This window comes from Marmota monax, unplaced genomic scaffold (assembly GCF_021218885.2).
Source record: "Marmota monax isolate L192 unplaced genomic scaffold, Marmota_monax_Labrador192_F-V1.1 WCK01_AAM20220418_F8-fsc00129, whole genome shotgun sequence".
NCBI classification, from domain to species: Eukaryota; Metazoa; Chordata; class Mammalia; order Rodentia; family Sciuridae; genus Marmota; species Marmota monax.
Window position 1 is genome coordinate 9836 of NW_026693811.1, and position 15691 is coordinate 25526.

Consider the following 15691-nt stretch of genomic DNA (forward strand, 5'->3'; position numbering starts at 1 on the left):
GTCCCACTTATCTATTATGATCATATTATATAGCAGTATTGAGCTAAATACTACTCATCTATATCCTTTCTAAAATGCCTCCACTATTGGGTTCATTAGAAAAGGATTTTCAATAGCAGATAAGGAGTTCAGGGACTGTTTATTAAAACTCATTCTAAGAATAGCTTGTGGAATTTACAAAGCCAATGCTATCAAGTAATTGCACATGTGCCTAATACCACAAAGAGTCAATAAAGTCAATTAAATTTTTATGCAAACATTCATATCTAGTCATAAATAATATTTTAGGTAGTTTTATTTCTGATTGGTTTTTAGGTTTATTTGAGTGTTCACCTACCTGGTATTTTGCTCTAGCAATCATTGTCAAATTTGAACCACTTAACAATTTGTTTTGAATAGCTTGTAAAGCATTAATTGGCACAGGGGTTCTTGAGGTATTCTTCAAGATGCTATTTGTGGCTTAAAGCCTTTGAAATATATTTGATTTGATCTTTGGGTGTTTTATAGCATAACATGCTTTCTATTTATTAAAATCCCATCGAACTAACAATAAGAAAAGGACAAAGTTAAAACACTTTCTCTTATAATAGAACTCGTTCACCTTCATGATGTAGCATAGATTGAAGAATATAATTTCTTTTGACAAATTTTCTAGCTTCTTAGTACAATTTTGAATTCTACGTTATAGCCCAGTCTTTTTCACTTTTCTGTCTCACCTCTCTCCTTTCACACAATGGCACATGAATGCATTTGTGAAAGTAGCAAAATTCTCTTGGTTATGTCGTAGATAAATATAGCAAGATTTTTTCTGTGGGATTGAAAGGATATTTTTCCTTAGTTAAATGGCTTTGTATCAAACATGGTAAAGTGATTCTCTTCCTGGAGATTTACATTTTTTTTTTAATGCTGTGCTGACATACAGTACAGTATAAGGGATATAAAAATTAGCCATTGAAGATGAAGAGCTTTTATTGGTTGGTGTGCCTCTGATGTAAACACTTCAAGTAAGGTCTCTGCAAACATTAAATTTAATATGGCACTGCAGCAGAAAATATTGTTTTAAAGATCTGATTAGAACCACAAACAAAAAAGGCAAATAAAAATATACGTTTCCAACATCAAATAAAAGCTGCAACTCTATTGCCTTTAAATTTAAAATAACCACAAATCATTAGATTATTTAAACCATCCAAAGCTTGCACTTCAAAGAGCCACACTACAGCTTTATGTTATGGGTACGTTCCTGTGTTTCCTGTGACATACGCCAATTCATGTATCTGCCTGAGCAGCCAACCTCATCACCTTATATGCCTTTTATTTCCTTGACTCACAGGAGCTTCAGTTTCAACGACTCACCCGAGAACTGGAAGTGGAAAGGCAGATTGTTGCCAGTCAACTAGAAAGATGTAGGCTTGGAGCAGAATCACCGAGCATCGCCAGCACCAGGTACAGGGCCAAGGGCTCTATCTTTGTGTATTCTCAAGTGACATGTCTTACTAAGTTGCCCTGCATGCAGTAGATGATTCTGTTAGCGATGTCCCGGTTAACTTGCCTTCCTAAATTTGACACAAAAGTTGTCAATACATTTTAATTTTGAGAATCCTCTTGTAATATTGATTACCCTTCAGCCCCATGCTTAAAGTGCTATGTATAGCATTGGTAAGCTTCTGTAGCAAAAGAAACTATGCTTCCTTCAGAAATTTGATTTCTCCTCTATAACTACAGTTGATGGGTGTTACTTGGTTAATTGCTAGCTATATGGTAAGCTAATTGACTGGTATTTTGAAAACCTGGTATGGATTTTTTTAAACTGAGAAATATTTCTAAAAATTAAGATTTAGTCAACTTTTAAAAATGCCTTTAAATTGAGTTTTTCTGGAACTCTGTAAAATTACTATATGAAATGATTCTGTATATTCAGATATACTAAATACAAAATAAATATATACTTGAACATTTAATCATGATTATTATTTTTGTATAAATGACCTCTTCTGCTATCTAAGAACATCATTATTATAAAAATAAATACCATATACTCCAAATGGGTTAAATCGCTGCTTATCTATAGATTTCTTTCTTAGTTACATATTCCTAGAAAGCCTACTATGAAATACTTCATTACTTGTGTTTTTGAGCTTGGTATGTTTATACTTAGGTGGGTATGCCTATAATAACTTGTCTCTCAGTTATTTTTAGTCACATAATGGTTCTACTTCTCAGCATCTCCTGTTAGTCATAGACAATTCTCTTTTTGCTGAATAGAATGTGGTCTATAGTTTCACTTTTCCAGTGATTGTTGGTATGAATTTTAGACATAAGGCTGATAAATTATATTCACATGAATTTTTCATCTCAGAGCGTACAAGTAAAGTCAATAAAAACCTTTAGAAATAAATATAAAATTATGATCTTTTTTTAAAATTCAGGTATGTTTTTATAGTAAAAAAATCATAAGCAAGGTGTAAAATTTCAAATTATAGATTTCTAATTCTACCTTTATAATATCCAGTTAAATAATTTATCAAGGAAGTAAAAATTGTCAAAACAAATTAGTTTTGACTCTATTCAATATTTTTAAAAAGTTATCTATATATTGAGCACCCAAAAGGGAAATTCACAAACTCAATAATATTCCCCAAAAATATAGACCAATTTTGTTTAGAAAAATAGAATTTTATATTCATGGAAAAAATAAATAACATTTGAAGAATGCAGTATGGCTCGGTAAACAAACAGAGTTTCTCTTGCTATACCAATTTAAAAAAAAATACTTAAGGAAATGGCAAAAGAGAAGGGAACTCTCTAAATACTAAAAGTAGAAAGGGAACCGAAAACCAGAACCAGAAGTATTTGAGCCACCTTTGCAGGAAGCCTGAGAACACTGCTTATACCTCCAAATGAGTCCTCAAATTGGTTTTAACATCCATACAGGGCCCAAGGAGTAAGGTTTAAGGTGTGTTCAGGATGGCCCCTTTGAATTTAAGATTGCTGCATTTAGCCAGGACCTTTAAAGGACCACACTCTTGGCAAACCCAAACTCATACAATATGTGGATTTGGGGTCCAGTTATAACTGTCCCCATCTGAGAAACTAACACCACTAAAGTTGAGCTCACAATCAGATGTTATAAAACACAAATCAATAAAACCCTAGGCTGACATCAGCACTATGACAGAATTGGACTTCCCAATATATCTTCTCTGACAGAAGCATTCATTTGAATAACTATCCACACATGAAAATAACTGCATAAAAGTTAAGGAATCCAGGTGAGGGATTACAGCCCTTGAGTATGCACAGAAGTAAGAAAAGATGAAGAGGGTAGGAAGGACAATTTTGCACTGTGCTTTGTTCATTACATACTTTTGGACTAATTCTAATCTTGTAAAAGATTGTATTAAAATACTTCTCTTCAAAAAAAAAAGATATATATATATCTTGGCAAAGAGTAAGAATCCATAGAAGAGAGAGTGTGATTTCAAACTCCAAAACCTAGACACTGGTATAGAAATTCTGAAAGATGTGTAGAATAAGATATATACAAAGAATGTTCAATGCAGCTTTATTTCCTAAAGTAAAAATATCACAAAGAACATTATTGTCCATCAGGATGAAAATGGGAAACAAACTGTGGATAAGTAAACTCTACAACAATTAAAATGAAATAACTGGATTTGTACGTAGCACCATGGGGATGTTTTTAAAACAAACTTCTGATTGAAAATTGCAAGTTGCAGAAGAGGAGAAATAGGAGAATATCATCTGAACATTTTTAAAACAGTTTTATAATTATTCAACAATACTTGGAATCATTTATAAGTGAATTCATGTGGAATAAAACCACTAAAAACATTTTGGATTGATACCAATTTAAGAGAGTAGTGATGTCTGTAGGAAGGGGGAAGATATCAGGAATTAGGCTTTGGCTCAAGCTGTAAAGTTTTATTTAACAGAGCCATCTGGAGCAAAAATGAAAAAAAAAAAAAAGATGTTAACATCTGTTAAATGGGGGGGTGAGGGGTATAGATTATAGATGCCTGGCTATTAGATTATCTCCTGTGCTTTTCTTTAAGCTTTAAAATAAGTTAATGGTTATATAGTTCAATTAACTAATTCCATAGATTGATAAAAATTTATAAAATACATGTTGTGGGCAATAGTTACTGTCATTGGTATTGTGTGCTTTGTATCTGGTTCCTAGTGCCTATTGTCATATCTGGGATGTTGCTGAGACTTACTTAGTCAGTGAATTTTGGACAAATTAATGGGTCCTGTAGAAATGAGAACAGGGTTACAAGACAGGTTGTTCTGGAGCATGAAGAAGCTCAGTCATGTTTAGGATATGTACTGAAAGGACCTAGTAGCTTATGAGGTTGGAAAGGTAAAGCTGTACTATTTGATTATGGAGATCTTCATCGGGTCTTTAAAGGATATCTACAGAAAGTTGTTAGTAGTGATTGTCGATTTATTTGAAGGAAGTTTTTCTTTCTTGACTGTGCTGTGTGCAAAACATAATGAAGAGAGGCCAGACAGCCAAATAGGAACCTATTATGGAATCTTAAGAGTTATGAGTAGTTTTTCTCTTTTAGAGAACTCTAGTTGTAAAGGTAATTGAACCATGAGTTACCCTACTCCCATGTCATGTGATTCCCATGTGTTCTTATATCCCAGCTAAATGCCAACACTTCCTAATAGCCTTGCCCCAAGTTCCCCTAGGAAAATCATCTCTTTCATCTGAATGCCTGTGTCTCTATGCCATAGCTCATCTATGAGATGGTGAGAGCCACCCCACCCCCACAATCCTGGCACAGTGCCTAGAGCTTAGTGGGCATTCAGCCAAAAGATTAGTGGATGGATGGTGAGCCGAAATGAAGTCCAGAGGTTTTGAGCTCATCAGAGGATGCTTTTCCTTTAGGTTGTCCCCTTGGTGTCTTTAAATTTCTACCTACCCTTTCTCATATCTGCCCTTTTCATACCTTTCAGGGTGCTTTCCAGAGGACCTTTAGAAGACTACTGACATAGTTATTCTGCTCTGTGATCACCAGGTCTATACGCTGGCAAGGAGCCCATAAGAAAATAGTGTGGTAGTAGAGGGAGCAAAGGCATTTTACTGTGTCACTTGAGACACACCCCTTTGGGTCTTCCAGCTCCACTAACTGTTCTCTTGGAACCAGAACCAAGAATGTAAATAGAAATTATCTCTCACACTCAGACCCTCTTTCCATCAGCTATTTCTGTTTTGCCCAAAATACAAATGAAATTGCTGCTTATGTCCATGAAGCTTACTATTGGACATTATCCATTTTTTTTATTTTTTTAATTGTTTCAATCAGTTATACATGATAGTAGAATGCACTTTGATACATCCTATATAATGGAGCATAATTTCTCATTCTTCTGGTTATACATGATATAGGATCCCATTGGTGGGCTAAGGCATTTGTTCTGAACATACTAAATATACTGTGGTTATATATATATATTCCACCTCACTTGTATATTGGGAATACCTTTTAAAATGTAAAAAATAAAAATAAAATGCAGAAATTAAGGGAAAAAGAAGATAAAGTTAAAAAAAAATAAGATGCATCAAGGTTAAAATAGTACCAAAAGAATGTATATTGTAACATGCCATGCATTTGTTTACGTAGGTAGTCACTTTTTTCCTGAGTATCCTAGTAGCCATGCTAGAGAGAGAAAGTGCTAATGAACTCTACAATTTAACTGTCTCTGAGTTGTTCAGGAGGTTCTCTCATTCCTGGGACCAAGACTTGAATTGTTTTCCCAGTGTGTCCCCATTAAGAAATCACTGTTTGATGAAGTAAACAGTGTCCTAGGTGGTCTCTTTCCAATAAATTACAAAAATAGGTCCAGAGGGCTTTTTCTCATTGCTAAATAGAATATAAAGGTATGGAATACCACCTTAGCTTAAAGTAATTCTCCAGTAGGCCAATCTGAAATCTATCTTAGCTCAGGATGATGCTCAGCATATGTAGATGAATGGATCAATTTCAGGTCTGCTAAGCAGGCAGACTACCATGATAGTTCCTATCTGCAGAGCCCTTGAGAGTCCTGGATTGTATTGTGCACTGAGATGTGAGGTGTCCTATATTGCAGGTCACTGTGCAGGTATATGGTATATGCACTATAGCAACACAAATAACTTCAGCTTAGGCTCCTTAAAGGAAAATATGCCCTTTAAACCTTATGTTTCCCATGGACTAGGCAGCAGTCTTCAAATTCAATGTTTGATGCACATGGGATTTTTTCTTTTTCACCATGCAATATCATCATTTGGATATTGTTCTCACACTAATTGGGTTTAGATTTAAGTGGGTGGAATAACAGTAAAAGGACCCAGTAACACAATGAAAGACCACCTGGACCCTGTGCCCCTCTTCTCACCCTGTAACTTCCTTTGCCCTTCTCTGGTCCCAAGGTCAAAGAAGGGCATGGGGTAGCCAAGACCATATTCTTAATCTGTACTTATTGACTTTGGAATTAAATAATGATCATCTTAATTTTTAAAGTGCAAGAAAATAGAGATTCTACCACCCAGAGATAACTACTATAGTTTTAAGTTAGCTATACTAAAGTTAGAATAAAATTCACCCCTTTATAGCATAGTTTTATGATTTTTTTTGACTAACACTTTTGGTGTACAGTTATAACTACCACTACTAGCATAGAGAACATTTTTATGAACCGCCAAAACTGAGACAACCACTTTTAACAATTTACTACATGCCTTTCTCTTTAAATTTTTCTTTAAGGTAAATCCCCTTGTAATTTTTTATCTTGTTGCTGAAGTTCCTCTTTGACATCCCAAGCCTAGTACTTAAACAAGGAATTCCCAAGGCAGTAAATAGCCTTGGGCCTAATTGGATGCTAATTTGGCAGCATTTGGAGATTACTACAGCCTTCCAAGGGTAAGAGCAATATAGGTAGAAAACTTGACTAGGAGAACATTACAAGATGAATTCAGCCTTCAAGTATATGAAGTACAGTCTGTGTTCATATTTCCTACAAGCAGAGAAAATATCCTAGCTGTTCATCTTGTTGGGGTAACGAAGATGTGAAAGGACAGGAAAATATATTTAAAATTCAAAATTCAGAACATGAAAATATCATCTTAGAATTGCAGAAGCTATCTCCAGAATTTAAAAACTATGCTTAGTGAGAGACATGGAATCCTACCATTGTCCAGAATTTCATCTTAGCTTCTGTTCATTTTTAAGTTACTTCTAGATAACTTAGATGATGAAAGAGAGTATATTTCTTTGAAGGCCATAAATTTGATCCAAATATTTTCTCATGCAAATCAGAGCTTGTTCATGTATATTAAGATGAAGCACTAAATTTTTGTTACAATTAAAGTTTTTAAAAAGGATATTTAAAAAGTGAATCCTTTAATAATTATATATCATAGTAATGGCAACTTTTGGAAATAAAGCAGTTTTAATTTTTTGTTTTGGCTATTTGTACATGATTATAAATTCAATTATCTTATTTGGAAGCAGATGGTCTCTTTACATTGTTCTTTGATGTTTGCTTGGTATTTGAAAGCTACTGTGGACACAGAGAAATCCTGCCCATATCAATTGAATGAGGGAAGAAATGGGGAGCAATGTTGAAATTACCTCATCCTCTCCCTAAGATTATCTCTTTTCAGTTAGCTTGAAGCTCTGCTAAAATGGAATTCTTTATGGTTTTAGAAAAGGTCATACAATCTTGAAAAATAGTCTTATTATCAGCACTTAAGAACTTTTTTCCCCCAATAAAAAGATTCAATTCCCCACAGCCATTTCAGGTTTCTTTTTTTATTTTTTATGTTGTTTTTTTTTTATTTTGTCTTGTTTTTTTTTTTTTTTTTTTACACTTTATCAGGTTTTAGTACTGACAGTGGTAAAAAGTTTTTTTCATGGTTCAAATCTTTTCTTCAGTGAATATTTTTAAGTCACTGTGAAATAAATCTCAAATAATGCATTCTTTAAAATGGGTCTTTGAAAAGATTGAATTTTTTTATCCCTTAACAGTTTTTACTTGTTTAATTTACCACTTTAGGAAAATGTCTGATAAAGTTCTGTCCCTTTGACTTCTAGTGCTCCACTAGCCAAAACCTGATGGGTTTTTTTTTTTTCATTATTAAATAAGTTTTATCGATTTATTTCACATTCATTAAAATTCATACTTCTGAAGTAGACAGTTCAGTGTTATTTAATATATTTATGTGGAGTTGTAAAAAATTACCACTATCTAATTTTAGAACATTTTTATCACCCCAAAAAGAAACTGTCTTACACAGTAGCTTTCCTTCCCTTTCAGGGCCTCAGAACCACTGACTTACTTTCTATGTGGATATGCCTGTTCTGAACATTTTATATACATGGTATTTGACAATATGTGGTTTTTTGGGTCACTTCTTGTACTTAGCAGAATATTTTCAAGGTTCATGCATGTTGTAGCTTGCCTTTTTATTTCAAAATAATATTTCATTGTGTGGATGCAACATTTTGTTTATCATTCATCTTTAATTATTGTAAAGACTTTGCTGTTTCTTAGGCTTTGATCTGGTTTGGTTTGGCTTGGTTTAGTTCCCCCGCACTCTGTGGTGCTGGGATTGAACGCCAACCAGCCCATGCCAACTGTCATCCCACTTTTTCTGTTGTTGGTTGTTTTTTTTTTAGACAGAGTCTTGCTGAGTTGCCTTGGCTGGCATAGAACTGGAGATCCTCCTGCCTCAGCCTTCAGGGTCATGGGAATCACAAGCATGCATCACCTGTCTTAGATTTTAAGAGGGCTCCAAGCATTCCTAGACTGGGGTGTATGGAGAACATAAGGGAGATTCCCTTCAGCCTGCCTACCCATCATCCTTCTGTCTCACATGAGTTTGCCTTCTTTCCTTTCTCCTTAGCTTTCTTTTTTACTAAGTCCTTGTTTATTGCTAAACTATTTGTCAGTGTTGATTTATTTTTATTTTTAAGTGCATGGTAAGTATTTGGGAGTCCTATGATGTTCATTGCAATAAATTTCCTTTTGTAGTGTGAAATTTGGTCACTACTGATTTTCTTTTTTTTTAATAGAGAGGGAGAGAGAATTTTTTAATATTTATTTTTTTAGTTTTCAGTGGACACAACATCTTTATTTTATTTTTATGTGGCGCTGAGGATCGAACCTAGCGCCTCGCACATGCCAGGTGAACGCGCTACTGCTTGAGCCACATCCCCAGCCCCATTACTAACTTTTTTAATGGTCAAACAAAAGATCCCTGACTTCATCTCCAATTCAGACTAATTGCAAAATAAATTAATACTTCAGTAAAATTATCAGAAACACTCCTTGAGTTCTCCACAGTGAATATTTATTAAGTGGTTTTTCTTCTGAGCAAATTAAGTAACATTGAATTTTATGGTGCAACTCCTATCGTAAACACAGTGAAGAGTTTTACATCTGAAATACAGAAAACTAGACCATAGATGACATGCAGCTTTGCATAACTTATTTATCTGGATCATTTGCTTAGCACAATTTTTCCAGAAGCCTGTATTAGTATTAGTAATAGTATTAGTACTAGTATTAGTATTAGTATTAGTGTTACTGGTAATGGGAATTACACCCAAGGATGCTCTACCGCTGAGCTGTTTCCCCAGTCCTTTTTATTTTTCATTTTGAGATAGGATTTTGCTACCTTGCTGAGGCTGGACTCAAACTTATGATCCTCCTTTCTTACCCTTGTGAGTCACTAATAGGCATGCACCACCACATCTGGTTTTCAGAAGGCATGGTCACCAGCCAGTTTCATCTGGGAAATATATTTCCACGTGGAAATTATTCCTACACATTTGATTAAACTTGAATAATCAAGACTTAGGGTAGGACATGTGAGCCCAGAATAATTCAGGCAGTACTCCTTTAGACTAACATTTTAAAACTAAGAATGTGATCATGTAGAAGTTGGATGAATGTTAAACCAAATAATTTTTATGAATAATAGAATCTTTTGGAGACTAGAACATTATAACAAAGCATTTTAATCATAGTGAATAAATATTCCAAAATGAATTAGCTATCTCTTAGAGCATTTTAAAATGTTAAATAGGTGATTTGATTGGGAGGAAAAAAAAAAAGGTCAACTTTATAGTTAGCATCAAAGTTTCAGTTTATTATAAAACTGTTATAGTATGTTTGGTTGAATATGGAGGCAAACCATTTGTATTAACTATTCTAATTAATGAAGAGGAAAATACTTGTTAAAATTTAGAGGCCCATGCATCTAAAATATATATGGCATGCCATTATTTAATTATATTTTAAAGAACCATTTTAATTAGAATAACATTATTCCATTTTCTCCTATTTTTCATAGTTCACATCCTATAATTACTATTCTTAAATTATTTAACAGTAATAAATGATTGAATTAAAACAAGAATTATATTACTACCCTCCACTCTTAATCATTAGATTTTTTAAGGTATGTATATATTATCATTAAAATATATTAAGAACTTTACTAAAGTAGGGCATTCAAGATATTTCAATATATTTTTTGATAAAATTTACCTTTACTGCTTTATAAAATTACTAATTATTTTTAACATATCAAAACAGCAATGATACCAGGCACAATGGTGCACGCCTGTAATCCCAGCAGCTCCGGAGGCTAAGACAGGAGGATCGCAAGTTCAAAGCCAGCCTCAGCAAAATCTAAGTGTTAAGCCCCTCAGGGAGACCCTGTCTCTAAATAAAATACAAAATAGGGCTCAGTGGTTGAATGCCCCTGAGTGAATGGCAAGGATGCTTTTAAATCCTGTATTTTTTTAAAGTAGTCACAGCCTAGAATTAAAGCTATAAAGATTCATTATTTGGCTTCTTTTTTGCAAAACAAATATTGTATGTAAAATTCAGATCTTCTTTGCACCAGTCTTCTTTTTCAGGGTGTAGTGTTAAATATATGTATTGTTGATAAATATGCATATATTTATATGTATATGTATTTCATACATCCATGACTAATATTTTGTGTTGCTTTGTAAGCACACAAGTGGAATAGTCTATGAATCATTGTGCACCTTGAGTTTTTTATGTTTCTATCCATTATTGATACATATGTAGATCTAGTTTATTTTTAAACTGCTATAACACCTGTGTCATCCACTATTAAACTATTTAGCTATTCCAAATTAAAATTTTACAGTATTATGAGAGATGATGATAATAAACATTACTTTTTTTTTTTTAGAGAGAGAGAATTTTTTAATATTTATTTTTAGTTTTCAGCAGACACAACAGCATCTTTGTTTGTATGTGGTGCTGAGGATCGAACCTGGGCCGCGTGCATGCCAGGCGATCGCACTACCGCTTGATCCACATCCTCAGCCCCATAAACATTACTTATATGTAATGATCAAACCAGAGTGATTGACACACATCTGTCATCTCAGACATTGTGTTGGGGATATCCAAAGTACTTTCTACTAGCCATTTTGAAATATTCAACTAATTGTTATCAATCATAGTTATCCTACTATGCTATAGAACATTAGAAATTATTCCTCCTATCCAACTGTACCCTTGTTCCCATTAACCATTCTCTCTCCTTCCCTGCCTTCCCCTACCCATCCCAAGCTCTGGTAACCACTCTCTCCTACTTTGAGATAAACTTTTTAGCTCCCACATTTATGTGAGAACATGAGGTATTTGTCTTACTTTGCCTGACTCATTTTATTTAACATATTATTCTCCAGTTCCATCCATGTAAACAGTGATCTTCTTGCGTATGTCTCTTTGTTCACACGTATATGATGCTGGAAAATGCATTTTTAGAAATGGAGTGTTTATGTAATAATGAATGTACGTTTTTAATTTGTCTAGATCTTGCTCAATTTCTTTTTGAACTAGCTCAGCAATGCACCCTCTTGAACATTGTATAAATTTCAAAGTCACTCTCCTTCTTCTTCCCTTCCTCCATTATTATTCCTCCCCGTCCTCCTCCTCCCTCTCCATTCTTTGTCTCTCTTGCTCAAAATTTAATACTGAGAAGGGTCTTGGTTTTTTCAAATCTAATGTTATCTCATTCTACTTTGCATTTTTTTATTAGTTAGTGGAGCTTTGCATCTTTTTGTATGCAATGACCCATTTGAGTTTTCTCTTCTATTTATATTCTTTGCTCATTTTCCTAATGAATAATTTGGCTTATTCTTTTTAGTTCTATCATTAGTTTTAGGGTATTTTTTTCCATTAACTAAATTAATTTTGGAATGTATTTTTTTAAATGGTAGAGGTTCTAGTACAATATAGCACAAAGTATTCATATTGATCAATTTTTAGAATATGAATGTTTTAGTGTTATGATAGGTTTATAGAAGAAAAAACCTTCTATATATGCTATATAGTCATGGATCCCAAATTATCCAAACATGCAACTTAATGATACTAACATTATTTTCTGTTTCCACATTTCTTTTAATGACTCTGCATTTATTTTTTCTGCAAATATTTATGTCTTTCCAAATACACTCAACAAATATTTATGCCTGTTCTTTTTTTCTAGAAATATAAAGATGCAAAAGGTTAGTAATTTCCATTCTAGTAGGAGGAGACTTGTCTACAAGATGACGTGGTGCCTTTGTAGCAGCATCAAATACATTCCTGTTTGATGCAGAGTTCTGTATTGACCAGATTGCATTGGTTATCCTGGCCTTGTCCCAGGAGGCGTCATATTGGTGTCTTTGATTATCATATTTGTAGGTAAAAAAAAGCTTCTTTATAATTATATAGTAGGGAAAAGAAAAACAGCTACTGAGCATTTATTACATAATTGACATAAAAGTCCCTAACCTCCAGCCACACCTCGACCACCACTATTTTGTCTCCTGTCTGGAAACACTGACAACTGTTTTTATTCTTGGTTAATCCCAAACATGGTACAAGAAGTCATGTACATATTAATTCAAAAATCCTGGAAAACATCGTTAAAAAATATATCATTACTAATGCACTTTCTTCAGTTAATTATTACAGAGAAAAGTTTGCCATTCTTTCATTTAATCACTTGAATCTTCATAATGAAATAAAAGAAGGTTTAAATTAAACTCACATTCTCATTACCATTTGGCAGGTTAAGAGCAGAAAGAGTGATGTGTATGACGGGATGTTTCCTTAACCCTTCAGAGAACTACTGAATATAGCTCTAAACCAATGATATATGAAAAAGGAAATTGAAAATGTGATTATCTGCCTAAAGTGAGGGCCATCCATTAGTGCATTTTCAGCAGTTAATCAACTAGCTGTAAAAACGAACATGGCATGTCTGCCTAGGGAGAAGGAAAAAACCTGATAAGTTTGCCAGACTTGGTGGTGTCTGAATTGTTATTAGAGCTTTCCTCCCTGAGGCTTCACGATCTATTTAATAACAAATCAATCTAATCTGTTTTTGCATAGATTTTTTTTCACTCTGCTATTATGTTACTCCACAATTAAATGGGGGAGAAAAACACTCTATAACTGAAGAAGAGAAAACCCTCTAGACAGATTTTTAAAGATTAAAAAAAATCTTACATTAAAAACTACACATACTAACCACCATCAACTAGTTTTGATACACTGTGGTCTGCATTAAAGGACTGCTTATAATTTAAGGATGGGGTGTGGGATGTATATGTATGTTTATTTATTCTAGCATCTTTTTAATTGGAGAAGAACAAATAAGAGCCAATTATTTTAGAATTCTGTGATGTATAGTCTTTGCTGCAATCTAAGTTAATTATAGGTTGACCTTCCCCAGCTTTAGTTAAATTATCAATAATGATGCTATTTGAGCCACAGAGAAATTTGAAGTAAAATTACCAACCATAATACGATTACTGGTGCTTAAGAAGTACAAAAATATGGATGTATATCTATTTTCTGAGCAGCATTAGCAATAGCATTTTGTTGTATGTGTTTTAAGTGTTACATATCAAGATGTAATGTTTCAGTAAAAACTTAATTTAAATAATAAGTGAAACAATGTTATGTTTCTTACAAGTGTAATTGCAAAGGCAAAAAGTATATTATTGAATAAAGTAGCACATTAAAAATAAGATAAACAGAAAAACAATTGACATGTATATTAATATCTTATTCTACAAATTTGCTTAATCTGATTTTAGGAACTTTTTGATTATTCTTCTTGATTTTCTACATAAACAATTATGCCATCTTAAAAAAAAACAAAATAATAAGTCTAGAAGTCAAAATGTTGTGTGATTGCAACCAATGATGAAATAAATAATCTAAACCAATGATCATGGCTGTTAAAATGACCACCTAAGATAGGTGGTGTAAAGTTTGCGATGAATGTATCAGCCTGATTCACCATCTATCTTATGTTGACATCACAAAAATGGAGACAGTCAGAGATTAATGATCTTCAAATTTGATGCAATGGAAAGTATATACTATTACCTATGATGTATTCTTGCCAAAAAAATTGCTAAAGCGACTGATATCACCTATGATGTATCCTTGCCAATAAATTGCTCAAGCATCTAGATATTAATATTAGTTTATGAAAATACAGGAAGCAGAGGAACATGTCAGATGACAGTATGTGGATGCATGAATTAGATTCACGCTTCCAAGAATTCTACAATGCAAATGAAATAATTTTAAATAGGAAGAGAATCATGGGGGAAGTTTAAAATGCATTAAGAGATTTTTAGAGACCAGCAACCATTTACAACAGGTAGATCTTGTTTGGTCCTGGTTCAAGCAAACCAACTGTTTTTAAAAGTTGAAACAGGAAATTTGAATATTGACTAGGTGTTTATTGGTATTTAGAATTTTTTGTTAGTTTTTTAGTGTGTAATGCTATTATGGTTATGTTCTTTTTAAAGTATCTATATTTAGAGATGCATTTAAAGTGTTTATTACTGAAGTAATAAGATGGGTTTGCTTCAAACTAATCTAGTAATGTAGAGAAAATCATGATGATGGTGAAGATGGGTAAGTTTCATCACATGGTCACTTTTGTTGAAGCTGGGTAATAAATACATAAAGTTCATTATACTGCTTCTATTGTATGTGTTTTAAATGTTACATAACTGACTTAGTTTTAAAAATTAAAGACAACTTTTTTCATTTTTCATAAAAGTATTATTATTTCTTAAAATTACAGGATTTTATTTAAAATCTGATATTCTTTTCAAAAGATTAAATAAAGAAGACCATTCATTCCCCCTGATTTTTAAATTGTATAGGTCATGAATTTACACAGTATGTTCCAAATCCTCCACAATACCTTTTCCATCAATACCACTGGTTCATTGTGGCAGTGAATGAGGAAGTAGGGAAAAAGGGAGAAGAAAGATTAAGCGACTCAACAGTCTTCTCTGTCATGTTATGAATTCTTACTCCTCTGGATTCATATTTCTAACAAGAGGGATACAGGACACTAAACTTAGAAATTTAAGAGAGTCCTGACCAACCAATCACCTTGTCAGTTTGTCATGGAGGGTACCTGTTCATTCACTGAACAGTGTTTATGAACCTACCCCCCACACACTATATTTCAGTACTGTTTTTAGGTACCTGTTTCACAAGACTTTTCCTTGATCTTTCATTATAATCATTCTATCTGTTCTTTCTAATAAGCATTTTTCGGTTTCATTCCCCAATTTGGTAGTTTAAAATTCTACACATTTGG

The 15691-nt window shown here is 33.3% G+C and overlaps 1 protein-coding gene across 3 annotated transcripts in view; it reads left to right on the top strand.

The window, feature by feature from the left end:
• Positions 1–1341: 1341 nt before the first annotated feature.
• LOC124105151 (plakophilin-4) overlaps positions 1342–15691 on the top strand; it is a 99592-nt gene continuing 85242 nt past the window's right edge. Inside the window, exon 1 of one of the 3 annotated variants that reach the window (XM_058584923.1) lies at positions 1342–1446. The gene's annotated coding sequence lies outside the window, so the exon portion shown is untranslated. The remainder of the gene's footprint in view (positions 1447–15691) is intronic. The other 2 variants (XM_058584922.1, XM_058584921.1) reach the window with 2 other exon arrangements.